The following is a 27561-nucleotide window of genomic DNA, read 5'->3' as shown; positions in this document are numbered from 1 at the left end:
AGAGGTGAGTACGGCATTGACCTACTCCACCATCTTGACTGGAAGTGTCCATCTATTAGACTTTTAATAGTATTTAATACAGGCATACTGGAACCCTTGTGTTAGGATGGATAGTGTTTGGTGAGGGGAAGAAAAACGTGTTCTAAATTACTTTGTATCCTTCAGTCTATAAGTATTACATAAATTTGGGATATAGTACTTTCCCACTAAGATAAGGTATCATTTAGGCACACCCTTAGTTCTTACATTTTGTCTTTAGCAGGCATGGGTGAAAAGGAGGACAAAGAGAAAGAAAACTCCAGTATCTGCTATGTGTGTATGTGCTCGCTTTTGTTTAAACCACTTTTCCTTCTTTGAATATTTAATGCATAGAAATGACTAAGAAAAATAGTGGAGCCCCAAACTGTTAGGGGAGTAGCAATAACTGGTGGAGAATTTATATGGAATGTGAGCCATTTTTTTTTTATTATTCTAGAGTGTTTTATTTTAGATTTTTTTGGCTTCTAGAGTGACTTAGGTGTGCATGCTAATTTAAGTTTTAAAATAAAAGTTGGTAAATGACCTTTGACCAACTGCAATATGTTTATATATATTATGGTATTTGATTGTGAAACCCCTCCATTCTGAAGCTACTTAGATGTGGTCATCAATTACTTCTTGTTATTCCCCACCCTCAAATAAAAAAGAGAAAGAGAGAGACATGTTGAGTGTTTCCTTATTAGGGTTCGGTATCTGAAAGAGGAGCCGCACACAAATGAGAGAAAAATGACATGAGATAATTTGGAAATATTGGGGGACCAGGCGGGCAAGTCCAGAAGGACTTCCACCGATGCTCAGGCCGCTCCAGTCTTTTGTTGAGCTTGGAGTAGCCTTAGGTAAGGAGATTTCAATGACACACAGATCAGCAGACAATTTCCAGGAGTAGACAGAGTATCTGATTAGCTCATCAGTAGACCATTTCCAGGAATAGGCAGAGTATCTGATCAACAATAATCAACAAGGATCTACACAAGTATCTAAGGAATTAAGTGAACTAAGGTGGGGATGATGCTTCAACTACCATTACCTAAATTAACTGGGTGGTTCCTAGATTAACTGGGTGGTGCACAGTCCTGACCTTTGCTAGGACTTCAAAGGTTACTAGCTTTTGGGGGGGTCTCTGTCTAAACTCAGCTAGTGAAGACAATGAATGGACTCCGGCAAAGGCAGGTATGTGTATAACAGTTTTTCTGGCCTGAATGTGGCCTGCCACATGAGTCAGCCCTCTAGTTGCCTGAAAACATTCTTTCTTGACTTGAGGTCAAAAGTAGTGACTCAGTGCTGTTTGAGAATGTAGTATATTAACCCTTTGGGGTCGTTTGTCTACTCTCAGCCACCAAAGCTTTTTTACCATTCCGGTCGTATGTCTGCTCTCAGCCACCACAGCAAGGAACTGTACGAATCTTAACTCTATTCATTCATGTATCAGTTCATAATTTCTCTGAAAGCTCTTAAATGTCTAAGCGACCTTGTCATGAACCAAAACATTGCCCCAACAAATCGGAGATATCGAAACTCAATATAAACAAACACGGTCGTTCCACACTCGCCATGCAAAACACCGTGGCGAGTCAGTCGCCTTTTGAGAGTGAAGAAATCGACAAGCTTTGAGATACTTCGCAGAATTTCAAATAAAGCTTTACAAATTATGTTTAACTGTAATTAGGCATTCTCGCTTGTTAAGATATTTCAAAATAATACTCCAAAATGGCAAAAAGAAAGTTACCGAAAGAAGTGTACTGCAAATCTGAAAGTAACGATGAAGAGTTTTATTTTGGCAGGAAAACCATCGGCCTCAGATAAAGATGAAAGGCTTAATGGGAAACTGCATATATTGCGGCTCTGTGAAGGTGTGAAAAGTAAAGATTGCTCTGTATGTTCGAACAGAAAGATTAGGGGTGGAAGACACCAAACTAATTATTTTTGCGATACATGTAGTCGAAAACCAGGACTGCATATTGGAGACTGCTTTCAAAGATACCACACAATGGAGAAATATAAAATACAATTTTTACATAAAAACATGTTATTGAAACACATTATTGTCTAAACATACATCTAATGTTCAAAAAAGAATTAATAAATCTTGTTTATCCTTCATAATCTTGCATGTTATGTATCACTGCTCTTTCAATGGAAATTAATTCCGACCAGTACAACACCCATGTCCAAATTTAATACGACCGCAAAGGGTTAACTGAATTTATGAGAGAGAGCCGAGTTTTATAGGGATGGCAGGTTACTTCTATGACACCACATAATTTTAGTTCTCTTCATATGTAAGAGTCAAGTAATGATCTTTTGTCTTAAAGCTTTTCTTCAGAATTCAGTCAGTACAACAATATAGCGTATATTTCAGCTAAAGTGCCTTTTGAATTTCCCCGTCTTGAAAAGAAAGGAAGGAGTCTCTCTTAACAGTGAGTGATATGGGAAGCAACAGTGTCAAGGTTAAGCATGAAATCAACCGTCAAGGGGCTGGGAGCAGGTCATGCTGAATAAGTATCTGCTTGAGGTCTGACTGTACCTGTGCCTTAGTCACCTTCCTCCTGCCAAACACGAACAGGTTTCTAGGCAACAGGATTGATTCAGACACTGAACATCTCATTACAGTGAAATGTCCACCTGCAATATTTCCAGGAAATGCTCCTCTTATAAGTCACTGGAAGGTGGGATCAACATCCTCTCAGCCACTGAAGGCATCAGATGAGCCAGAACTGGTAACCATGTGTTAGCAGGTGGGGCTGGCTAATGTTTGGAAGGAAGGGCGAACTGAGACTATAACCTGCGTGGTAACTGTGGGGAGGAAGGTTGGAGGGAGGGGGCAGGCTGGAATCTCTCCCCAGAAGGACTCATGGGGAAGAGAAATTCATTGCTCTTAGTAGGAAAAAAATTAGTACATTTCTAATTGTAAAGTAGACCAGAATCTTGGAAAATCAATCAGCATAGTAGCTAAGAACGTGAACTCTGGACTTGAATTTCTAAGTTTCACTTCCTCATAACTCAAATGGTGGTGATAAGGGTACCTACCCCATAAAGGGGTTGTGCGTATTAACATGTTAGTATTTACATGTTAGTATTAACATGTTAGCATTAACATGTTAGTATTTGGGAAGACCAGTCTCTTCTCAGAAGCACCGGGGCAGTGGCCTCATATCCTCTTGCCTCTAGATAACTCCCTAAGTGGTGGGGGCAGAACTGTGAGGGAATGAAGGAAAACCCAAAGATAGGTAAGAACTTTTAAATGATTTGTCTATTCTTTTATGACTTTGAGAACTGTAATTTAGAAATTATCATTATAGCATCATTTAAGAAACCTCTCCAAAGGTTTTCATCATTGTGTACTACAGTTAATTTCAAAATGATTAAAAGCCCTGGTCAGTGGTAAAAAATAAGTACCTGATACCATCTTATTCAATAACTATTGAGATTTCTTTATGGCCAAAATCATAGCCTCATGGCCTAGGTTAACTTTTGGATCTCTGTAAAATTAAGAAAAAAACTTGAACTGTAAAATTTTCTGACATTCCTTGAAGCCACAATACATAGTGCTTCACTGAATTTGGCATTGAAGGTAGAATCCGTGCTTTATATGCAGTCTTATACTTTGAATAACTTTCCTATGAGTTTAGAATGTCACTTTAGGAAAAATGCTTTCAAGTTTGGTTTGTTTTATAGAGAACCTAGAGTTTTCTATTAATTTAGATTCTCAGTTTTTCATTGGAAATCTTTATTGTACTTGATGAAAAGCTGTATTAATCATTAGTCATAATGAACAGACAAATTCTGTTCACAAATGGAAGAAACCATAAATAATGCTTCAGAGTTCTAACATATGACCAGCTGCTTTTCAGAAGTTATTTAGCTCAGGAGTGTGTGTCATGTCTGGGATTAAACCTGGAATAGCCTGTTACACAGAAAAAATAAATAAATTTAAATGTAGGCTTGCTGATCCATTACCAGAGACATCTAGTCTTGTTCGATAGTGTAAATTGTCTGCCTTGAAACATTAACGCTAGCAGAACAGATGAACTCTAAATCAAGATACAAAATTTCAGATCATTTGGGAAATTTTTTTCAATGTTAAATATTTCAGGAAAGACCTTTCTAAACACCAAGTATTTTAAATATAGCTTATGTTTAAACTAATCTGTATCATATTATTATCTAATTTTGAATCTGCATTATATAATGGTCAATTGGTATAATAAAACATAATACTTTATTCTTTTATAGCCTTTGGTATTGGCCTCTGAGCTCACCCAGTAATTTTCCATCAGTTACCTTGCATCTAATTAGCTATCTCTTATTCTAGGAGATATGACCTTTCACCTTCCACCTTATTAAATTTTTTTTTTTTTAGTTTTAATCTTTCTCTATCTCTTTCTTTCTCTCTTTGTTTTAAGCCTGAGATCAGGAGCTATTCATTATAATGTTATTTAATTGACTCAGTCCTGGTGGAAAGGAGGTTCTGAATCAGATTCCATGTAATAGTCTACTCCATTCAGATGCCTAACTAGTGAATGGAACCTAATGGATGATTCTCCCATGAATTTATTTCCCTTTTCATGTGACCTATTCCACAAAGTCATTTCTGACCATGAGAAATAAAGGTATAAGATAAACCATGTTTTCTTATTGTAATATGCAAATGAACAATCATTTAACATAGTCCCTTATTTGAGAATTGTGAGAAAGGCGGAAGAAACTGAGGTCAAAGGAGATTGTTTTACTTTTTTCCCCCTTTTTAAAAAAATTAAATTTATTGGGGTGACAATGGTTAATAAGATTATATAGGTTTCACGTGTGCAATTCTATGATAAATATATGGTGATGGAAGAAGGTTTGACTTTGGGTATTGGCTCACAATATAATATACAGATTGCTTTAATTTACATCAAGTGATAAAGTCAGGGTTAGAGCCTGTGTCTTAATAAACCCATATGGAGCTGTTACCCATCAATTATCTACATCAGGCTAAATTAAAATACCCCAAATTTTTAAATCTTTGAGGGAATCGATTTCTCACATCCTAGGACCAATCACATGGTAGTATTTTGAGCACTAAGAGGAAATACCTATAACTTCTGATGGTTCTTGTACACTCATCAATAAGATACCTCACCCTAATTCTTTTATTTCTGTGAGAAATGGGATTTTTATTTGCTTTCTTTAACTGTCTTTGGTGAGATCACTAACATATCTTTGCTTTCTTTTTATAGAATTATATGCATGTACAGGGTGGGGCACATGTAGGTTTACAGTTGTTCATATGGAAAATAACACAATAATTAATAAATAAGAATAAACTCTGTGTTTCATGTACTCACAACTGTAAACCTACTTGGCCCTACCCTGTATATATTTGAATATGGCAAAATGTATTAGAAAACCGAAACCTGAGGTTGCTAAATGACCCGCCCAGGGTTAGTCATGGCTTCTCTGTGGCCAAATATAGATAAGGATGGTGGCCTGTTAACTTCCGCTCCAGGGCCTTGCATTGACATCATTTGTTTTTAAACTTTTTGGCCATGGAACCCAGATTTCAACTGAGATTTTGGGTAAAAATAGAAAGCAAAGTAGAGCTCTTCTAGTTGAAGCAAGATGGGGCCTGGAGACATGTCCACGTGGTTGGTTTTCACTGTAATGGATTTCTTATCACAACACAGGGAAAGACAAACCCCTCAGGTCAAACATACCCTGCTCTTGTTCTTGTTCTATTTCTCTTGAGCATTCCTCCCGCCACCCCACCCCCCCATCTGAAAGTGAACATAAATGGAAAAGCTGGAGGAGGTGAGTTGACACAGACGGGGAGTCACAGCTATAAAGGAAATGCCAGGTGTTCCTAGGTGGCTCAGAATGTTTTTACTGTGTGTCCGGAGGAAGCAGCAGGGGCACTCTGGCTGTGCGAATCTACTGGTCCCCAAGGTTGGTTCTTTTTAAAAAATTTATCTTTCTTGTTGAAAGTATTACAGATGTCTGCTTTGGGTTTTGTTGTTGTTGTTTTTCCCCATTTACCCCCTCTTCCCTGCAGCCGCCCCTCCCAAGCCTTCGCCACACTGTTGTCTGTGTCCATGGACTATGCATATAAGTTCCCTGGTAGTCACCCCTACCTTCTCTCTGAGATTCATCAACCTGTTCATGGTTCTGCGTCTCTGGATCTATTTTGTTCATCAGTTTATTTTGTTCAGTAGATTCCATATATGAGTGAGATCATATGATACTTAACCTTTCTCTGACTGGCTTATTTCACTAAGTGTAATACTCTCCAGGTCCATCCATGCTGTTGCAAATAGTAAGAATTCCTTCTTTTTTACTGCTGTGTAGTATTCCATTGTGTAAATGTACCACAGTTTTTTTAATCCACTCATCTGCTGATGGGCACTTAGACTGTTTCCAAATCTTAGCTATTGTAAATTGTGCTATTGTGAACATAGGGGTGCATATATTCTTTCTGTTTGGTGTTTCAGGTTTCTTGGGATATATTCCTAGAAGTGGGATTACTGGGTCACATGGGAGTTCCATTTTTTATTTTTTGAGGAAACTCCATACTGTTTTCCACAGTGGCTGCACCAGTCTGCATTCCCACCCTTTTTTCCACATCCGCACCAACACTTGTCTTTTGTTGAATTTTTGATGATAGCCATTCTGACAGGTGCAAGATGATACCTCATTGTCATTTTAATTTACATCCCTTGAGTGATTAGTAGCTTAGAGCATTTTTTCATATGTCTCTCAGCCTTCTGTATATCCACTTTGGAGAAGTGTCTGTTTAGGTCTTTTGCCCATTTTTAAATTGGATTGTTTGTCTTTCTTTTGTTAAATTGTATGAGTACCTTATATATTTTTGAAAATTAACCCCTTATCGGATGTATCATTGGCCAATATATTCTCCCATGCAGTGGGCTCTCTTTTCACTTTGTTGATGGTTTCTTTTGCTCTGCATAAGCTTGTTATTTTGATGTAGTCCCATTTGTTTATTTTCTCTTTAGTTTCCTCTGCCCTAGGAGATGTATCAGTAAACATATTGCTATGAGAGATGTCCGAGATGGTTTCTTCTAAGATGTTTATGGTTTCACAACTTATATTTAGGTCTTTTTACCCATTTTGAGTTTATTCTTGTGTATGATGTAAATTTATGGTCTAGTTTAATTTTTTTGCATGTACCTGTCCAGTTTTCCCAACAGCATTTATTGACAAGACTGCCTTGACTCCATTGTATGCTCTTGTCTTTGTCAATATTAATTGAACATAATGGCTTGTGTTAATTTCTGGGGTCTCTGTTCTCTCCCATTGATTTATATGCTTGTTCTTGTGCCAGTACCAGGCTGTTTTGATACAGTTGCTTTGTAGTATAACTTGTTATCTGGTATGGTGATCCCTCCAACTTTGTTCTTCTTTCTCAAGATTGCTGCAGCTATTAGGTATCTTTTTGGTTCCATATAAATTTTTGGAGTGTTTGTTCTAGATCTGTGAAATATGACATTGGGATTGCATTGAATGTATAGATTGCTTTGGAGAGTATGGACATTTTAATGATGTTGATTCTACCAATCTGTGGACGCATTAGTTTCTTCCACTTGTTTATATCTTTCTCTATCTCTTTGAAGAAATAGAGAGAAAGAGAAGTACACAGGCATAAAGAGTAAGAATGCCAACAAATAAGTACCTATAAATAATAACCTTAAGTGTAAATGGATTAAATACTCCAATTAAAAGGCATAGAGTAGTTGAATGAATTAGAAAACATGACCCATATATATGATGTCTACAAGAAACTTACCTTAGAACAAACGACTCACACAGAATGAAAATGAAGAGATGAAAAAAATTTTCCAGGCATATGGAAATGAAAAAAAAAAAAAAAAAAAAAGCTGGGGTAGCAATACTCATATCTGACAAAATAGACTTCACAGTGAAGTCCATAACAAGAGACAATGAAATTTACTTCATAATACTAAAGGGATCGATACAATAAGAGGCTAATAACTCTGGTAAACATATATGCACCTAATACAGGAGCATCCAAAATATATATATATATATATATATATATATATATAAAAACTTCTGCAGGACTTTAAAGGAGAGATGAACAGTAATGCAATCATAGTAGGGGACTTCACCACCCACTAACATCACTGGATAGATCTTCTAGACAAAAAAACCAACAAAGAAACAAATCCTAAATGACACACTAGATGAGATGGAATTAATTGACATTTACAGAACATTTCATCCCAAAGATACAGAGTATACATTCTTCTCAAGTGCATATGGGATATTTTCAAAGATAGACCACATGTTAGGATACAAATTAAGTTTCTGAAAGTTCAAGAAGGTTGAAATTATATCAGGCATCTTCTTGAATCACACTGGCATGAAATTAGAAATCAACTATAATAAAAACACTTAAGAACATTCAAATATATGGAAGATAAATAGCATGTTATTAAACAATGAATGGGTTACCAAAGAGATCAAGAAAGAAAGAAAAAAATTTCCTGGAAGCAAAAGAAAATGAACACACAGCAACCCAAAATCTGTGGGACACAGTGAAAGTACTCCTGAGAGCAAAGTTCATAGCACTACTGGCCTACTTCAAAAGATAAGAAAAATTAATAATAAACAACTTAACCCTACAATTTAAAGAATTAGATAGAGAACAAGAAAAGCCCAGGGTAAGTAGAAGTAAGGAGACAAAGATTAGAGCAGAAATAAATGGGATAGAGACTTAAAAAAATGTGTAAAAGATAAACAAAATTGATGAACCTTTAGCCAGAATCATTAAGAAACAAAGAGTGAGGACCCAAATAAACAAAATCAGAAACAAGAGGTGAAGTAACACTGACCCCACAGAAATACAAGGGATTGTAAAAAATAAAATAAAATAAAAATACTATGAACGATTACATTTCAACAAGCTGGGCAATCTGGATGAAATGGACATATTCCTAGAAAAATACAGTCTTCCAAAACTCAATCAGGAAGGATCAGAAAACTTGAATAGGCCCATAACTACTGATGAAACTGAAACAGTAATTAAAAAAAAACACCAACAACTCCAGCAAACAAAAGCCTCTGGTCCAGATGGCATCATAGGGGAGTTTTACCAAATATGAAAAGAACTAACACTTATCCTCCTCAAACTATTCCAGAAAATCCAAAAGGAAGGAACACTTCCAAGCTCTTTTTACAAGACTAGCTTAGCCTAATTCCAAAACCAGATAAAGGCACTACAGAGAAAGGCAATTACAGGCCAATATTCCTGATGAACATAGATGCTAAAATCCTCAACAAAACCTTAGCAGATTGCATCCAGCAATACATTAAAAGCTCATACACCATGGGCAAGTGGGCTTTATTCCAGGGATGCAAGGCTGGTACAATATTCACAAATCAATAAATGTGATGCAATATAAACAAATTGGAAGACAAAAATCACAGTGAGCATATCAATTGACGCAGAAAAAGCATCTGACAAAATCCAACATCCTTTTTTGATGAAAACTCTCAGCAAACTGGGAGGGGTCATACCTCAACATAATAAAGGCCATAGATGACAAGCCTACAGTCAACATCATACTCAATGGGCACAAACTAAAACCATTTCCCCTAAGCACAGAAACAAGACAGAGAGGTCCGCTTTCACCACTGTTATTCAGTATAATACTGGAAGTACTAGCTTCAGTGATCAGATAAGAAAAAAATAAAAGGCATCCAAATTGGAAAGGAGGAGGTAAAACTCCTTTCAATATCGTGTCATCATCATTCACAGGTGACATGCTATTGTACAGAGAAAACCTAAAAGGCTCCACCAAAAAACTACTAAATTGAATAAATGAATTTGGCAACATAGCAGGATACAAGATTAACACCCAGAATGTATGGCATTTTTATACACCAATAATGAACTCTCAGAGAGACTAAAAAAACAATCCCATTTACCATTGCAACAAAAAAATTAAGATACTTAGGAATAAACTTAACCAAGGAGGTAAAAGACCTGCACTCGGAAAACTACAGGAGGTTGGTTCTTCTGACTTAGGAGGGCTGCCCTACTCCTTTTCCTTGTGTTTAGTGGAAGAATTTGCCCTGAAGCTGTGTGCTTATTTGTAGATGCTTTCCCTAAAAAGTGGTAGAAGGACATTCAGAGTCAAAAATGACCAAAGTACTGAATGCTGGCCCTACTACTTATTAGCTGGTGATCGTGGGCAATTCACTCAACCTCTCTAATGTGGATAATAATGATCTCTACCTTATAGAGTTGTGGTGAAGATTAAATAAGGTAAAGTATTTAGAATAGCGTTTGGGCAATAATAAGCACTGTGTCAGTGTTAACTATAGCTCTTATTCGTAAGTTTAGACCATATAAATATAAGTCATTAATGGGATACAAAGTCAACATTTTTTAAACGCTCAAGTATTCTAACGTAGTATTTAAAGTGTACGTGTTTATAAGTACTTTTTCAAACAAAAGCTTTCTTAGAGTAATTACAAAGCCAGAAATATAATAATCAATTAGCTTCACAATATAAATTAGACTTCTTAGGCCCCAGAGAAATTTTTACTTTTACCTGGTTATTATTTATGACCTTATGTTATAGATAAGGCAAGTTACACAAAGTAGTCAACCAACATTTTCTAGAAAATTATTTGGTAGTTGTTCTTCAAATATAGGTGTCTGATTGTACTTGAGTGAAAATCTCCAGAGAGAAAGTCTATTAAGCTAGTCAGTTATCTGTTGAAAAACAGTAACATCCTCGATGGGTGCATTTTTATGTTTAGGAGTTGGTGCCACTTTCAGAATAAGATGAAGCGGTTTTCTGTTCCTGTAACAACAGGATTCCAGAGCCTGCTTTAGAGTTCCGGTTAGCTCTGTTGTTCCCGTCTGTATCACACCCACCTATTATCCAAATATCTCATGCAAATTTGAAAGGCTTTATGATTCCTAAATGTAATGTTTACGTAATTCGGTGGATTTGCTTACTCTTGACAACCTCTGAACTGATGTCTGATTTGCGCTTATAGAACACCATCTATAAGGGGTGTGTATAGTAATTGTGCGTGAATATAAAGCACGGCAAACATGAAGCACCCCAGAGGGGAAGGGTAGTTTCTAAGAAGCTGGAAGTTATAAATTGGCATTTGTATTTAAATGGAACTTGAGGAGAGGGGACGGTAGGTTTTGTAACCTCACTGGGCAGTGAGTGCTGTACAGTTCGTTTCATGGCCCAGGAGTTGTAGCAGGGACGGTTTCTTGGGTAAAGTAGCATCTAAACTGAGACCTGAAGCAAGAGGGTAGGGCTGAAAAGAGGTTAGGCTGCTAAAAAGTTATATGTAAAGACCTAATAAAAGGAAACAGAAATTAAGTAAACATGGCTGGAAGCACAAAACTGAGCCTGAAAGGAAGGCAGAGGCCAGACCATGAAGGTCCTTGTAGGTAATGCCAGGAGGACACACCACCACGAAGCGGTCTGGAGAAAAAATGGTGTTTGTTACTGTGACATTTTAGGGTAATTTTGTCTGGATGTAACAGTGGCATTAAGGTGGGGTATTTTTGTGTGTGTTTTTTTTAAAGAGAGCCTTTATCTTAAAGAGGCATGCTGAAATATTTCCAGATGAAATATGATCTCTGGGATTGCTTCAAAAGGAAATCCAGGGTAGAAGAGAAATTAAAAAGATTTTCGATGATAATTGTACCTGAAGAGGTTGTTCACTGCCCTATTCTCTCTACTTTCAAGATAATATGTTTGAAGTTTTCTATTATAAGTTTTTTTAAGTCAAAATAAGCAATGGATTTTTGACCATGGGGGGGAGATATTTAAGGGCTTTAAGTAAGTCAATAAAGCAGGAAATGGACTGGGAACAAACACGGAGAGGGAAGAAGGAAGGGCTGGTTAAATACCTAAGCAGTCCGTCCTTTCCCCACAGATTGTGGCGCTTCATTTTCTCTTGTGCAGGAATGAATGCTCATGGCTTTGTCTTCTTAGTAGACTGTTTGTTATTATCCATTTTCTCTTTGTACTCTAGCAGTGCAACATACTAGCAGTGCCTGATATTCCTAGGACTACGTGGGCTTTCTTTTTGTTAAATAAATAATGTTAATGTGTCTTCTTTGGTGGATGGATTTGATTTGTTGTGGCTATTGATATGTGCTCGGATGAATTCCTGTCCTCTGCGGGTATGAGGTGTTTGTGAACTGAACAAGCTCAAGGGAGCAAGAAGTCATAGATGGACGATTAAAATGGACAGGACCTGGGGTGATTGTCCGGGGAGCAGACACGGGAGAGTGAAGCTGGGATGATAGCTGGGATTTTAGTTACCCTGCGCAGCTGGGTGGATGGTGGGACAGTTTGCAGAGATAAGGAGCCAAAGAGGAGGCACTCACCTGGTGGGGGGAAAGGACGGTTGCAGTTGGGGATGTGCGTTATAAGCATCTGCTTTCTCTGTACTTAGGGCCTTGAGTCCTTCTCAAGCATAAACTCATGGAGGACGGGGCCGCATGCGAGTTTGACACGCTTGCGATGGAATTTACTCTTTTCCTGTAAAGATACACCGCCCCCCCCCCCCATCAACCCATAGTCCTTGACATTCTTAAGATGTGCCCCTAAAGTGCAGATACATGTTAATCAGAATATGATTTTTGATCTTGTTCAGTACAAGCTTTGGGCCCCAATCTACTAATACAGATATTTTAGAAGCAAAAACAAGCGCCCCCCCTTCCCCCCCAAAAAACACAGAAAATAACCTCTCATTTTCTAGGCTACTTTGTTTTAGTTTTTTAAACTATGGGTTTGTTTTTTTAATAACATGTTTATGTTTACAAACCCATTTCAAGTGATTATTTATAGTCAAATACTTTTATTTGTGTAGGGCCATCAATGAAAATTAGATTGAGTGGAAATAAGATTAAGTATGGAATTACATCTTTTAGCTTCCTGGTACTAATTGGACATTGAGTTTCAAGTGTTTCCCGACTCCCTCCTGACAGTGCTTTTAATCATCCTGTGCTGTTGTTCTAAATCTGCTTCACTCCATAGAAAAAGCCCCGACTGTAGTTGGCTCCCAAGGACAGACCAGTGCTAACCTGAATAGATAACTACTTCACTGCTCTTCTGTTCACTACTGAGTTTTGGAGCTTGGCGTTTTTTAAAGGCTCTTTAAAAAAATAAAGGCTACTCTTAGTTTATTTTTTTAATTGTTTAAAGTATTACATATATCTTCTTTTTCCCCAATTGACTCCTCCCCGGCCATTCCCACCCCCCAGGACAAGCCCCCACCTCCCCAGTGTCTGTGTCCATTGGTTATGCTAATATGCATGCATACAAGTCCTTCGGTTGATCCCTTAACCGCCCCCCCCCCCCGCCCCCAACACACACACACACACACACACACACACACACACACACACACACACATCCTTCCCTGCCTTCCCTCTGAGGTTGGATGGTCTGTTCGGTGTTTCTTTGTCTCTGGATCTATTTTGGCTCATCAGTTTATGTTGATCATTATATTCCACAAATCAGTGAGATCATGTGATATTTATCTTTTTCCGACTGGCTCATTTCATTTAGCATAATGCTCTCCAGGTCCATCTATGCTGTTGCAAATGGTAAAAGTTTCTTCTTTTATATACCTCAACATAATAAAAGCCTTATATGACAAACTGCAGCCAACATCATACTCAATGGGCAAAAGCTAAAGGAATGCCCACTCTCACCACTCCTGTTCGACATAGTACTGGAAGTGCTAGCCACAGCGATCAGACAAGAAGAAATGAAAGGCATCCAAATTGGAAAAGAAGAAGTAAAACTGTCATTATTCGCAGATGACATGATACTGTACATAGAAAACCCTAAAGACTCCATCAGAAAACTACTAGACTTAATAAATGAATACTCTTAGTTTTAAAATTTTTTAAAAAATATATATTTTATTGATTTTTTACAGAGAGGAAGAGAGAGGGATAGAGAGTTAGGAACATCGATGAGAGAGAAACATCGATCAGCTGCCTCCTGCACACTCCCCACTGGGGATGTGCCCGCAACTAAGGTACATGCCCTTGACCGGAATTGAACCTGGGACCCTTGAGTCTGCAGGCCGATGTTCTATCCACTGAGCCAAACCGGTTAGGGCTTAGTTTTAAATTTTTATTCTCATCCCTGGCCAGGTGGCTAAGTTGGTTGGAGCATTGTCCTGTGCACCAAAAGGTTTGTTCAATTCCTGGTCAGGACACAGGCCTCAGTTGCAGGTTCGGTCCCCATTTGGGGCGTGTACAGGAGGCTACTGATCCATGTTTCTCTGTCACACTAATGTTTCTGTCTCCCTTTCTCTCTCTAAAAAAAAAAAAAAAAAATTTTTTTTTCAAATATATACCCTAAATTTATAAACTTCCTAAATGATACATAACCAGGCTTTTCCCCCTCATTTTATATTCATTATTTGAGTTTTCTTTTTACTTTTACTTCTACCTGGTGTATGGTTTTACTAAACTTCAAATATTTTTTCAGGTACTTCTCTAAAAGTTGTTACAAAAGTTGTTTTCATTGCTCATATTTTTTTTTGTTTTTAAGTGACTTCTGGTTGGAAAATGGGAAAGTTACTTAGTCGAAAATCCCTTGAGGATAGGAGCCAGCCTTTGTTTCTGTTCCCTTCCTTGCTTAGCACTCAAGCCCACTCTGCCCAGGATGGAAGCCTAAAAAGGTTGTCTTCCATGTGGCTGTGCACACATCTGCCTTCCCACCCAGGCTTTCCCGGGGTAGCACAGTAGCTATATACTTGCCCTCAAGGACTGCTTACATTGAGTTTAGTCGTTTCATTAACCTCGGTGTGGTTTTTTAAAGTTTTCTATATTGCTAGCTTCTATCCCACCTATCCTAATATATAAAAGCCCAGGGTTGTAACAACCAATCACGACTGGAGGCTGAGCAACCCGGAAGTCCTTCAATCAGCGCTAGGTTGCTGTGGTGATCCAGCACTGACTGCCCAATGGGCTGAGACCCAGAGAGAGGCAGGGTCTGATCCTCAGCCTCAGTGGCAGCTGTTGATCAGTACTTGCTGTCTCTTTGTCTCCCTCTTTCTTTCTGAGCTTCGCCACAGCTGGGCCTTTCTTTCTCTCCTGGCCTCAGTGGGGGCTGCTGTTCAGCCCCACCTCTTTGACCAGGCCCAGAGATAGGCCCGGAGATGCTGACTGGCATAGGAACCAACCAATCAGAACCAAATATGGGTGCTGTGGGGAGCCAGTGCCTGCCTAGGAGGTGGAGCTTTTGATGCTGGCATAGAAACCGACCAATCAGAACCAAATTGGCCAGCAGGGGAGGGCATTTGGGGGGCAAGATCAGGCCTGCAGGGGAGGGCATTTGGGGGGCAAGATCAGGCCTGCAGGGGAGGGCAATTGGGAGGCGAGATCAGGCTGGCAGGGGAGGGCAATTGGGGGCAACCAGGCTGAGAGGGGAGGGCAGTTGAGGGCAACCAGGCCGGCAGGGGAGGGCAGTTAGGGGTGATCAGGCTAGCAGGCAGAGGCAATTTGGGCAATCAGGCAGGCAGGCAGGTGAGCAGTTAGGAGCCAGAGGTTCCAGATTGCAGTCGGACATCCCCCAAGGGGTCCCCAATTGGAGAGGGTGCAGGCTGGGCTGAGGGAACCCCCCCCCCCGGTGCACAAATTTCGTGCACCGGGCCTCTAGTTTAAGATAAAAATTATAAAATTTCTGCATTGAAAGTGAAATTGAATCCTGACACCTCATTAGATATTTGATAGCTGCAGCTTTTCTGTCCTTAAGTAATGTCTTTGTTTTTATTCTTCCTGTCTTCATAATATTGCATCTTTAACCTTTTCTTAAAAGCCTCATGTGGGTTAAACATCCCTTAGAAGACAGCACTGGGGTGAACAATGAAATAAAAGTCCATTATGACCAATATAATTAGAATGTTATACACAGACATACATTATTTTGATCTATTAGAAATAGAAAAGAACTGAAAGACAAAAATCTATAATTGAGTAAGTATGGGAGCATTTTCATTGGAATCCCTTTTTAGTTTTAGAAAGCTATATTTATACAGGTTTTAGAAGCTGTTTAGTGTACTTGGGTCTCAGCAGGTTGGAACACAGATGTTCTCGATAGTCCTTTGACTTGATAGTACTTTGATTTTCCCCAGGATAATGAGTATTCCTTTAAAATGTTTGTATTGAATGTTACCTCATAAAGCTAGTTTGAAGAGCTCTCCTGTTTTTTGTTGCCCCATCCGGCTTTATTTTTCTTCATGGCACTTAATCTTTTCATTATTATTGCTCCTGTTATATGCTAACAGAATGTAAGCATGAGGGAAGTGACTTTTTAAAAACAGTTGTATCCTTACAACAGTGCCCAGTACAGAATAGACACTTACTAAATATTGTTGAGTGAATAATTGTCTGACTTTTTAGGCAGTTAAAATCAAAGTGTGCTGCTATTTTTTTTTTCTTCAGTACATAACACAATGTTTCCTCGCTATTTTGCAACTTCATTCCCTTACCCAACATTGTGTGATATTATTTTATTGTACAAATAAAACATATTTATAATGTGACAAAAAAAAATGAGCAATGAAAACAACTTTTGTAACAGCTTTTAGAGAAGTGCCTGAAAAAATATTTGAAGTTTAGTAAAACCATACACCAGGTAGAAGTAAAAGTAAAAAGGAAACTCAAGTCCCATCATGATGGACAGTATGATTTTGGTCTTAATAGGTCCAGAATCATTTATCTGTAGTTTCAAAATCTAAACTCTAAGGACAAAAGGCTCCTCCTCCCTTGCTTCCCTCCCTCCCTTCCCTCCCTCCCTCCTTCCCCCCCCCCCTCCCTTCCTTCCTTACTTCCTTCTTCCCTTCCTCCCTTCTCTCCTTCCTTTGATAACCTTTGGTGTCAACACCCTTCTTGAACTGACCAAAATTTCTTTATAGTCTTTATTCATCCAACTTAGTGTGAATATATCCGTATGTCTCATTCAGATATATTAATGTTTGATTATCTGGTGTTTCCCAAATCCAGTATGAGCTATGTGACCCACTATATCTAATATATGGTACCTACAATCTTTTTGAAATCCAAAGTTCTGAATTTTTAAATGCATCTTTTCCAAAAAATTCTGATTAGTGAATTTGGAAAACAGTCTTTTCATGCTTATGCAGTATCTTTAAGATACATTCCTAGAAGTGATCCAAAGTAGGCAACAAATAGCTTTTGAAATTAGGGGGAACAATGCTAGTTTTTAAGTTTATTTTTTTATTGATTTCAGAGAAGAATGGAGAGGGAGAGAGAGATAGAAACATCAATGATGAGAGAGAATCATCGATTGCCTCATGCATACTAGCGATTGAACCCGCAACTAGGGCATGTGCCCTTGACCTGAATCGAACCTGGGTCCCTTCAGTCCACAGGCTGACTCTCTATTCACTGAGCCAAACCAGCTAGGGCAACAATACTAATTTTTTTACGAAATTAGAATTTTGGAATACTTGGGATTGTAATTCAGTAATATTCTAATGGATTTTTGCAAACTGGATTAAGTTAATATTTCCAGTCGTTCTTTAAATTTGTTAAAATGATTTCTATAAATAGGGTACATACTCTTGAACGCTGTATTTGATTTAACTAATCATTTGGTAATTTTAGCTTATATCCAAAGTTTTGTTATCACAGAGAGTAGAGGAAACTGTTAGCTGATAATGAATGCGTACAATAAGGCAAGAATCCACCAAGTATCAGGAAACATGTTTTTAAAAATGCTCAAATGCACAAGCTTATTAAAACACCCTTGGTGCACAAAGATTACCAATATTTATAAAAGCCAGTTTAGGGATTTGTGTTTCTGACTGAATCCTCTTGTCCATCAAATCCAGTTCAGCCTGACTCTCTATTTGGCAGCTGGTTTTCTTCAGGAGAACACCACCAAATAAGTGACTGGTTTTGGTTTGTGACGTACTGAGTGGCATCCATTATATGAAAATGATTCACTATAAAGCAGTGCTCACTCCTTTCTTGCTCATGAACCCTGCAGGAAAGACATCATTCTTTTGCACAATTAAGTCTCTTCTTGAAAGTTGGCACTAAATAAAGACTTAATTGAATACATGTACTTCAGATTAGGGCTGATACATCCAAATAGTTATTAGTTTATCAGGCTTCCTCAAGCAGCAGCAACAATGCAGACTTTCCCAAAAACACAACAATCAAAACATACATTTTTTTATTGTAGTTAACTGAGGCTGAGTTGAAAACATGAAAAAGAGATTTCAGTTAATAAATACATCTGTGGAAGCACAGTAACAACTACACCTGGTTTCTGATACTTTTAGCTATAAATTACACATTTATATGAATATTTCAAAAATAGGGACCATACACAAATGTAGGAAGGAAAAAAATCTCACCCTCCTACCACTTCGACAGCCATTCTTAATATTTTTGTGTACTTGTCCTGACTTTTCTGTACATGCATTTTTTTACACACTTCAAATTGTACAAAACACAATACCTTTTTAAAACCAAAGCACATTCTCCCTGCGAACTTCGTCAGTACTTGTATAGTTAAGGTAGCCATTAGTATTTTCCTGATTATAAGAATGTTTAATGTGGAAAATTAGCAAATGAAATTAAGAATAAATAAAAAATAAAACCTCCCATAAATTCATCAAGTAGTGTTAATATTTGGTATATTTTTTCAAATTCTTTTCTATATATGTAATATACATCTTTGCATCACTGAAATTATAACTGCAGTTTCCTTGTCATTAAATCTTAAGCATACTTTTTAGAAACTATTTTAAAATGCTTTTATAAGCATATGCAAGAATGAATACTTTTATCACAGAAAATTTGGAGAAAATAGGAAAGTACAAAAGAAAATAAAAATAACTGCTAAACCCTACTACCAGCATTAACATCTGATATTCTTCTGGTATTTTATTAACTTGGTCTTTTTTTTATTAGTGCATATTTTTATATTTTTATAAAAAAAGAATACAGGGCTATTTTTAAAACAATAAATTTAGTGTGTTGTATGGATACTTTAGTCTCCTACTTGGATTTAGATTGTTTCACTGAGTACATTTTTCGGTAATTTTTTTTTTCTGTATTTAAGACATGTTCCAAAATTCTCAGCCATAAAGTTACTATGTCAAGAGACATTAGCTTAAAAAAAAAAAAAAAACACAAAAAAAAAACAAAAAACTCAACATATGTTTAAAGAGAGAGAGAGACATATCTTCAAAAGAATTATACCAATTTATGATCCCACCAGCAATTCATTTCAGTTTTCAGGCTGTTTCCCGATTATAGCTTAAATGGCATTTAATGGGCTTTGTGTCAAGGTCACCTTCCAGTATTCCTATTCATGGATTATTATGGGTAGAAGCTTGTGTGTTAATTTGTCAGTGTGACATTCTGGAGGAAGTTTTTGTTATAAATATTGGGAGATACTTAGTCATAGGAGCTTTGTGGCCTAGGATTTGTCAGCAGAGGATTAGGGGAAATCAACCCCAAATAGAAAGCAAGGAAATGAGTTCTGGCTCTGAGACTGGGCCCCGGCAATGTTATCCCCTTCTTCTGCCTTCTTGCCCACACATCTCCTGCTCACTGCACAGATATCTCAGCAAACGTCATTTTCTCTGCCGCCGTCTCTTTCCAGGTTCTCGCAGTGGTGTATGAGGGTGGCTTCCAGGTTGGGTTCCTGAAGTCACTGACCTTTACTGCAAAGAGTGTGAGAATGAAAAGCTGACTTAATGTGCCAAGAAAGATGAGAGCCAAGGCCCCAAGGGAAAGTCTTGAATAAATAAATAATCATAGTTGTAATATATTTTTGTATATTGTTTGTGTAAAATTTACTTATATTCATGTTTTAATTATGTCTATTTGGTTATTTATATATGATAACTAACAGTTTCTGCTAAATAGACTGACTCTTGTGACATGCAAACTTAATTTCAATTGTAGTTGTGTTTACAATTGCTAAGGTAGAAACGGCAGTGTAGGTTGTCCCAGATTTTCAAGACTGTGTTCCTGCGCCTACCTCTAACTCCTACCCCAGTTTGGTTTTTTGTCCAAATATTCAGGGCTGTCCTGCTTTTTTTGTTTTCTTTTTCTTTTCTTTTTTTAATTGACTTTAGAGAAAGAGGAAGGGAGAGGGATAGAGAGAGAGAGAAACAGCAATGAAAGAGAAACATAGATCGGCTGCCTCCTGCATTCCCCCTACTGGGGATGAAGCTCATAATCCGGCGTGTGCCCAGACCAGGAATTGAACCTGCCCAGACCAGGACTCTTGGTGCATGAGTGGGTGCTCAGCCACGGAGCCACACCGGCAGGGCAGGGCTGTCCTGGTCTTGATGACAGAGACTGATGCTCGGTTCCATTGCCTCTGCGCTTCCCAGGCTGTAAGCTGGCCTTTTACAGCGTGTCTTACTTTGGGCCCCTGGGAGCCAACAATCATGCCTGTTTTTACTTTTCTATATTTTCTTTCTCTTTCAAGGCTTCACTGTAAAAACTCTTACTTGTTCTTCTCCTTTCTTTTCTAAACTCTTTTTCTTCTTTTTCTAATTATCTCCTGGAGGGATGGCTTGCGTATACTGGAACTAAATTTCTCATTGTATGGTATTCCTAAAAGAAATACAAAACAGTAACTGTGTATCCTGTTCTGGATTTTTTTTGCTTAAGGGCAATGGGCAGTTGGCTAAGAATCACTACATAATCAATGGTGTGCAAACATCTTCCACAATCTTTATACCAACAGCTGCCTATATTTTGGAATAGAGTGTTCAAGTTCCAGGCAGGAGAAGTTGAGTAGGCAACGAAAGACATTTATTTAATTAATAGAGGCCTGGTACACCGGTGGGGTCCCTCAGCCTGGCCTGCCCAGATAGGGCCGAAACGGGCCCTCCGACATCCCCAGAAGAGTCCTGGATTGTGAGAGGGTGCAGGCCAGGCTGAGGGACCTCATCGCGAGGGACGCCACTGATGTACGATCAGGGCCGGGGAGGGACCACGGGAGAGCTCCAGGCCAGACCCCAGCAGCAAGCTAACCTACTGGTCACAGCGTCTGCCCCCTGGTGGTCAGTGTGCATCATAGCAACTGGTCCAACAGTTGGACACTTAGCATATTAGACTTTTGTTATATAGGATTAGAAACTTTGCTTTGCAACTTTGTGAACCAGCACAGTTGGACAAGAAAAAAGTCTTGAGTGAGCTGTTCTTCCTGTTTTAAGAGACAAATGCATGAAAACACCTTGACACAGCCAAAGGTTCCTGGATCATTTGTTCTTGCTAAAGACATCAAGACTGACTTCTACAAAATGTCATGTTCCCCTAAAAGCCCCTCTGTCTGTTAGCAGATATTGCTAAAGTGGCATCCTGTTAGACTCAGGAGTTTAACCTTTTAAGGTATTTTGCTGCTTCTTTCCCAAGGGTATTGTTCCTCGTGTTGGATTGTGTTGCGGAGTTGGGGTCCCCATTCATAGACCCAAACTTAGGAAACACAACTCACCATTATTGAGTTATTTGCAGAAACCAAAGCCCAGATTGGAAGCATTGGTCAAATAAGTGCTTTTGAGAGAAATAATTTATTTAAATACAACATGGCATTTTAAATTCCGGGAGAAACTAGAGGCAAATACACTCAAATATTCTGGAGTTGCTTTTTATAGTCTCATCAGAGGCCTGGTGCACGGATCCATGCACTGGTGGGAGGCCTGGCCTGTGGGGATCGGCCCGTGTGTGAGCGCCACTCATCCCGGTCAGCTGAATGGCTGTGGACCTGCCCTCTGAGTGGCTGCTGAATGCGGAAATTAGTCTGAGCTGATATTTCAGGGTAATGTCTTGGGTAAAGATGTGTTCTGTGTCTTAGAAGAACCTGGCCGAGTGCTTTGCACCCCAAAGCCACTGGGTGTATGTCCTTGATGTGTGATGCCAGGTTGGTGACACCATCAGGGATGTCCAGGGCAGCTGTGCTCCAGGATCCTCATCTATCAGGACAGCCTCCCTGGGGGGTCCACAGTCACGTCCCCTCTTGCCATCCGCCTGTGCCAGCTCCCCTCACTCTTTCTAGAACACACCTTAGAGAGCCTGTATCAGCTGGTGGGGTCAGGCCAGAGTCTAGATTGTCTCAGGTATTTGATAGGTGCAGAGACTCAGCCTCACCCTGGGCCTGCTAGCGGCTGCTCCTGCTGCGGGAGCGGCTGCTCATCCCGGTCACCCTGGGCCCCATGACTGCCAGGGGGCAGCTCCTGCATTGAGCATCTGCCTCCTGGTGGTCAGTGCGCGTCATAGCAACGGGTCAACCAGTCTTTCTGGTCGTTCTGCTGTTTGATCGCTGGGCTTTTATGTATATAGATACCATTTGAGAGCAATGGCTCATTCTGCGAGTCATGCGAAAGCAACTCTAGGAAATACACAGCCCTGTGTTTTTGATGGAAGCTGAAAATAGCCTATACCGTCTATGAGTAGAATACATTCTCTGTTACTTTATTTGTAGAACATTTTTGTGGTTGGTGTACGTGAATGAGAAATGTAGGCTTTTACAGAGCTTTCTGGATCTACCGTGGTCCCTTTCCTTTCATGTTTTTTCTTGTCCTGGAGGACCCAGGTGGACTGAAACACAGGACTTGCAGAATCACAGGGCCATCTAGCCTTCCTCATGCCCCCTACTCGCCTCTGCCCTCTACCAGGGCCTGTGGAAGCACGCCAAAATGGCCACAAGCAGATGGGGCTAACCTGCCGAAGGTGTACATTCTAGAACCTTCCTTCTCCTTAATTTTTCAGTGTTAATTCTGGGGATCAGGAAGTGCTCCCCTAAATCTCTTAGGCTGCATTAAGATACTTCTTGCATTTGTGTTGTTGGCACAGAGCACTAAGCAGAAATATGATAACCAATAAGCCGTTGATGTCTAATTCTAGACTTTAAAACACTACAAGGAAATTGTGTAGCTTGTGCCATTTGTATAGCAGCACTGGGACTGAGTAAGTGTCCTGTTCTTAGACAGCTGCTCTCTGTCGTAACCATGACATGTACTGCCCACAGGCACCTGGTTAAATGTTTCTCCTGAAGTCTCTGCTTTTGCCTCCCCACTAGAGCAGGACTATTTAACTCCTTGCTCTGGATTCTTGCTTAAAGATGATTTCACTTCAGTCTCACTCTAATGCACTAGTAAACAGCAAGCAATGTTTCAAGATGCTGTTTTAAAATATCCATTTAAATAGCCCCTTTATATTATTCAATGCAAACTTTTTTTGAAATCATATAAAATATACACAGTTTGGTCACCATGTGGTAGAGAAACCAATAGGTATATTTCTAAGTAATCTGAAAGGCTTGGAATAAGGGAGCTTTGTCTGTAAATGTAGATAATTATGAAATTATTTTTAAGGAACTATTTTTTTCCTTCTTTTTTCTTAGCATGTTTTTCCTGTAATAAGATACTATGCTTCCAAACTTGAGGAAACTTTTGTTGTTGTTGACAAGGAAATATACTGTTGACTCTGATAGTGATCTGTTTATTTACTTAGAATGAGATCTCTAACACCATTTGGAAAAAGTGTGGTTAGGGGAGTATGATGTTAAACTGTTAGACCCAGCTTCTGCTTCTGTCTTTCTTAGACCAGCCACTGCTCTTAGGAGAAAATATAAGCTCCAATATCAGACTTAAATCTCTTCTAAAAATAGTAAATGGAATGTTTTTCATGGTTATCAGAAACTTCTCACTTTAATAGGTAATCTGCATAGACACCTATCCCAGAGAAATAAGTATTCAAACCTACAGGAACTAGTTTCTAGGTATATAAGTCTTTGGGGCATAGAAGGAAGGAGAGGAATGTAGAAGCAGGTAGTTATCACTGTTGCTCAGTGGGACTGTCAGATTTAGCCTTTCTGATAAAGCCTCCAGGGTGTTTATGCTATACAAGTGCTGGCTGCCTTTGTTTGACCATGAAACATGGAGCTGTGGTCAGGCCAATTGTGTGGAATGATTCTAGTGACACCTACCCTGCTGATTATTCAATGTACAAATGTCTGTTTAAATTATAGAGGATGTCTTTTGCTCATCTGCTAAAGTAGGTAAGCATTTAAACTCAAAGATAAGCTTTCAACCCAGCTTATTCTCTGAGGCCACAGGTACATTAGAAATGGTGGGACGTAGAGAATTCCAGCCTAGTTCTTTTTACTCAACACTGAAAGGAAGAGACCACTGGCATTCCCCCCATTCCCACCCTCCAGGCATTCTCTAAGGTCTCCTAGACAGACCAGGAATGGGGCTGGGGAAAGGGGCAGCGGCAAGCAAAGGCCAGCTTTTGGGAAAAGAGCATGATGTGTCCCCACTATACCCTTAACTCTGAGAACTTCTGATTTACAGTGTATCCCAAAGGACATTGGAAGGATTATTTTAAATATTCCCTAACCTTTGACCTCCTTTTACAGCCCTCTTCTGTCTTCAGGGCCCCAGTGAGTCTGCCTGTCTGTCTACCTTACCTACCTAATCCATCCACTCTGCAATTCTAATCTATTTATCCTGTCTTCCCTACTCCCTCATTTATTTATTTACTTGCTTATTCTTAAATTGTCTTCCCGTGTGACTCCACCGCTCTGTAAGGTTCCTGCCCCTGCACTGCAGGCCTTCCTTTCCCTCAGGTCCATGGCCGCAGTGTTGTCTCCCCGAAAATACGATGTGGTCCGATCTGATTGTGGGAATTCTCCAGCCACCAATAAAAAGTAACAGCTGGAAAATAGAAGCCACATTTTAAAACATCCTATGGAACATTTTTCAAGTCAAATTTTGGTGATGGTCCTTTATTGACTCAAACTTAGAAACAGTTGATGTGGCTGAGGACTGCTCCGCCCCCTCAATACGTTGGGCTCCTACAAATACCCCTTCTTGGAAGATACTCCCAATCTCACGAGTCATTGTTTTCAAATTTGCACAGCTAATATTTGCTCTGTGTAAACACACATTCATTCAGCAAGTATTAAATCGTCTACCGCGCCTATTAAAGTGACCAGTTCTTTTTAGTGAGAAATAAGACAGATCATCTTTTTTTCCTTTCAATTCAACTCATAGTAAATTTTGATGAGTTCTAAGAGAAAACTCATCTGGTTTTTTTGTCACTTTATATTATTTAGTTACACATTTATTTTTGGAGCACGGTTTACACAGATCTTGTTAAACAGTCTGCTTTTCATTGGCCTTTGTCTGGTCTGTAGAAGTGTGTGTTATTTCAGAATCACTGCTGAAGAAAATGCTCAGCTGGTAAGTACAACACTGTAAAGGGATATGTGAGCCTGGACTGTAATAGAATATGGGATAGTCCTTGATTTTCTAATTCTTTAGGAACAACTTATCTCAGTGAGCTCTGTCTTCCTTTTAACAGCTTAAATGAATTATAACTTACTATACAATTCATTTGTTTTAAAAGGGCACCATGAAATGATTTTTAGTAAATGTACAGAATTGTGCAGCCATCGTCACTAATTTACAACATTTCCTTCACCCCGAAAAGAAACTTCCAGCCTATTTGCTCTTCATTCCCACCTGTCGTCCTCGGTACCCACTATTTTTTTTTTAAAATATGTATGTTATTGATTTTTTACAGAGAGGAAGGGAGAGGGATAGACAGTTGGAAACACCGATGAGAGAGAACCATCGATCAGCTGCCTCCTGCACACCCCCTACTGGGGATGTGCCCGCAACCAAGGTACATGCCCTTGACCGGAATCGAACCTGGGACCCTTCAGTCTGCAGGTCGACACTCTATCCACTGAGCCAAACCGGTTAGGGCGGTACCCGCTATTGATAGGTATATCTTTCTCGTACAACAACTGGATACAGAACGAATATTGTTCAGTCTGCCTTCCTATGGGGTATTTTTGGTCTGTTCTCTACCCAAGCATATCTCTCCCAAAGTTCAGAAAGGCAGTAACTGATTTTTCAATTCTGTTTTTGACATTAAAAAAAAACACGTTTTCCCCAATCTATTCTCAGAATAGTGTCACCAAGCTACCTTACAAGCCCGCCCATTTCCCTAATTTAAATCTATCAATTACCTATACAAGTGTAGGGTCTACTGGTCTTTCAAGGACTCTTTTCCATGTTACTTTTGATGGGAAAGTATTTCACACACATACTAGTATATACATAATTTTTTAGTAAGCATGGATCTTCTTTTCAGGTTTCAAAAACACTCCAGTAAAAATATTTAACAAATTTTGTGGGTGCTTCTGCAATAGAATCCCATGGCTCCTAAGGTGTCTTGGTCTCAGAAAAAACTTCATGGGCATAAAATGTCTTAGCTAAACTGGATCCTGTTAACATGAAGTGATACACCTGTATTATAAATGTAATATGGTGATTTACTAGTAAAAGTTATACATATGCATAACAGGGAAATACTTATCTTCTTTTCCCCTCCCTCCCACAAGAGGGTTGAATTATATATTAAAATTTTTCATGGTATATATTACTTTTTGCAAAATTACAAAGATTTAAAAATACCTGCAATATTATCCAGAGGACTTTGCTGTGTATTTACATGTCTCTTTGGGGGAGAGGAGAAGCTTATAATCGATTGTCTCAATCTTTTCCAGTGACTTGTTGTAGACCTCTGACATGTAATAAATGGCATGGAGGTAGTGGTGTGCCATTAGAACAGGAGCCCCCCAGGTCAGATTTCTGGTTCAAGTCTGGGCTCTGCCACTTCCTACCTGTCTGACCTTGAGCATCTCACTTTATCTCAATTTCTTTTCTTTACAATATTTCCTAGGGTTGGTATGAGGATTAATTAGATAATACACAAAGCACAGTAAGTTACATTTGCTAATGGCATATGAGTAAGGTACTGAAAACTATTACTTTGTGGCTGTTTTTCTCTACAACTTGACTTTTTGGCAGGCGAGAATTCTACCACTGAACCACCAATGCTCACAACAACTTGACTTTTTAATGCCTTAATGGCAGACAACTGAGTTTTTTAAGGCCTAAGAAAGCTTTTGTGTCTGCTAATAAAATCACTGGTTGCTTTCATTGTTATTCAATTCAATAAATTCTGTTTCAAGACCTAGTTGTTTTTTTTTTAAACCTTTAAGCTCAAGGCATATATCTCTTTTATTTTCCAGTTTGCAAATGATACAAACACATTTTCTTTGATCAGTGTTTAACTTCCATCTTCACCAGGTTACATGGAAGTAACAGATCACAATAAAACCCATATATAAGCTTAGAGGTTTCCTGAATTTTTAAACAATATTTACACATTTAATACATTATCTTCTTAACCCCCTCAAATGTATAACTAGGCGGACATAAGAACCTAGCAGCAAAGAATTTCTAAGCCCTGCAACCGGAACTTGTGTTTGCTGTCAGAGAGCCTCGGGTCAGAACTGCTCGGGGAGCCGTGTCTCGAGTTTCACACTTGTGCCTCTTCTTAAAGCCTTGAGTATGTGTCACATGGCCCACTCCCTTGTTTTGATCCATAGCCTCTGAAATGAATTAATGAGGTTCTACATCTGT

The 27561-nt window shown here is 39.0% G+C and overlaps 1 protein-coding gene across 10 annotated transcripts in view; it reads left to right on the top strand.

Annotated features, from left to right (window-relative positions):
• The window catches only part of SGMS2 (sphingomyelin synthase 2), a 90710-nt gene that overhangs the window by 40946 nt on the left and 22203 nt on the right, over nt 1-27561 (top strand). The window contains exon 3 of one of the 10 annotated variants that reach the window (XM_036343747.1): nt 27348-27487. The exons of 8 other annotated variants lie outside the window; for them this stretch is intronic. The gene's annotated coding sequence lies outside the window, so the exon portion shown is untranslated. Of the gene's footprint in view, nt 1-4438; nt 5965-27347; nt 27488-27561 lie in introns of those variants that run through there. One more of the 10 variants, XM_036343793.1, reaches the window with a different exon arrangement.

This window comes from Myotis myotis, unplaced genomic scaffold, assembly GCF_014108235.1.
Source record: "Myotis myotis isolate mMyoMyo1 unplaced genomic scaffold, mMyoMyo1.p scaffold_m19_p_1, whole genome shotgun sequence".
Taxonomy (NCBI): Eukaryota; Metazoa; Chordata; class Mammalia; order Chiroptera; family Vespertilionidae; genus Myotis; species Myotis myotis.
The sequence above is the reverse complement of the archived record's forward strand: the minus strand, read 5'-3'. Positions and strand labels throughout refer to the sequence as shown.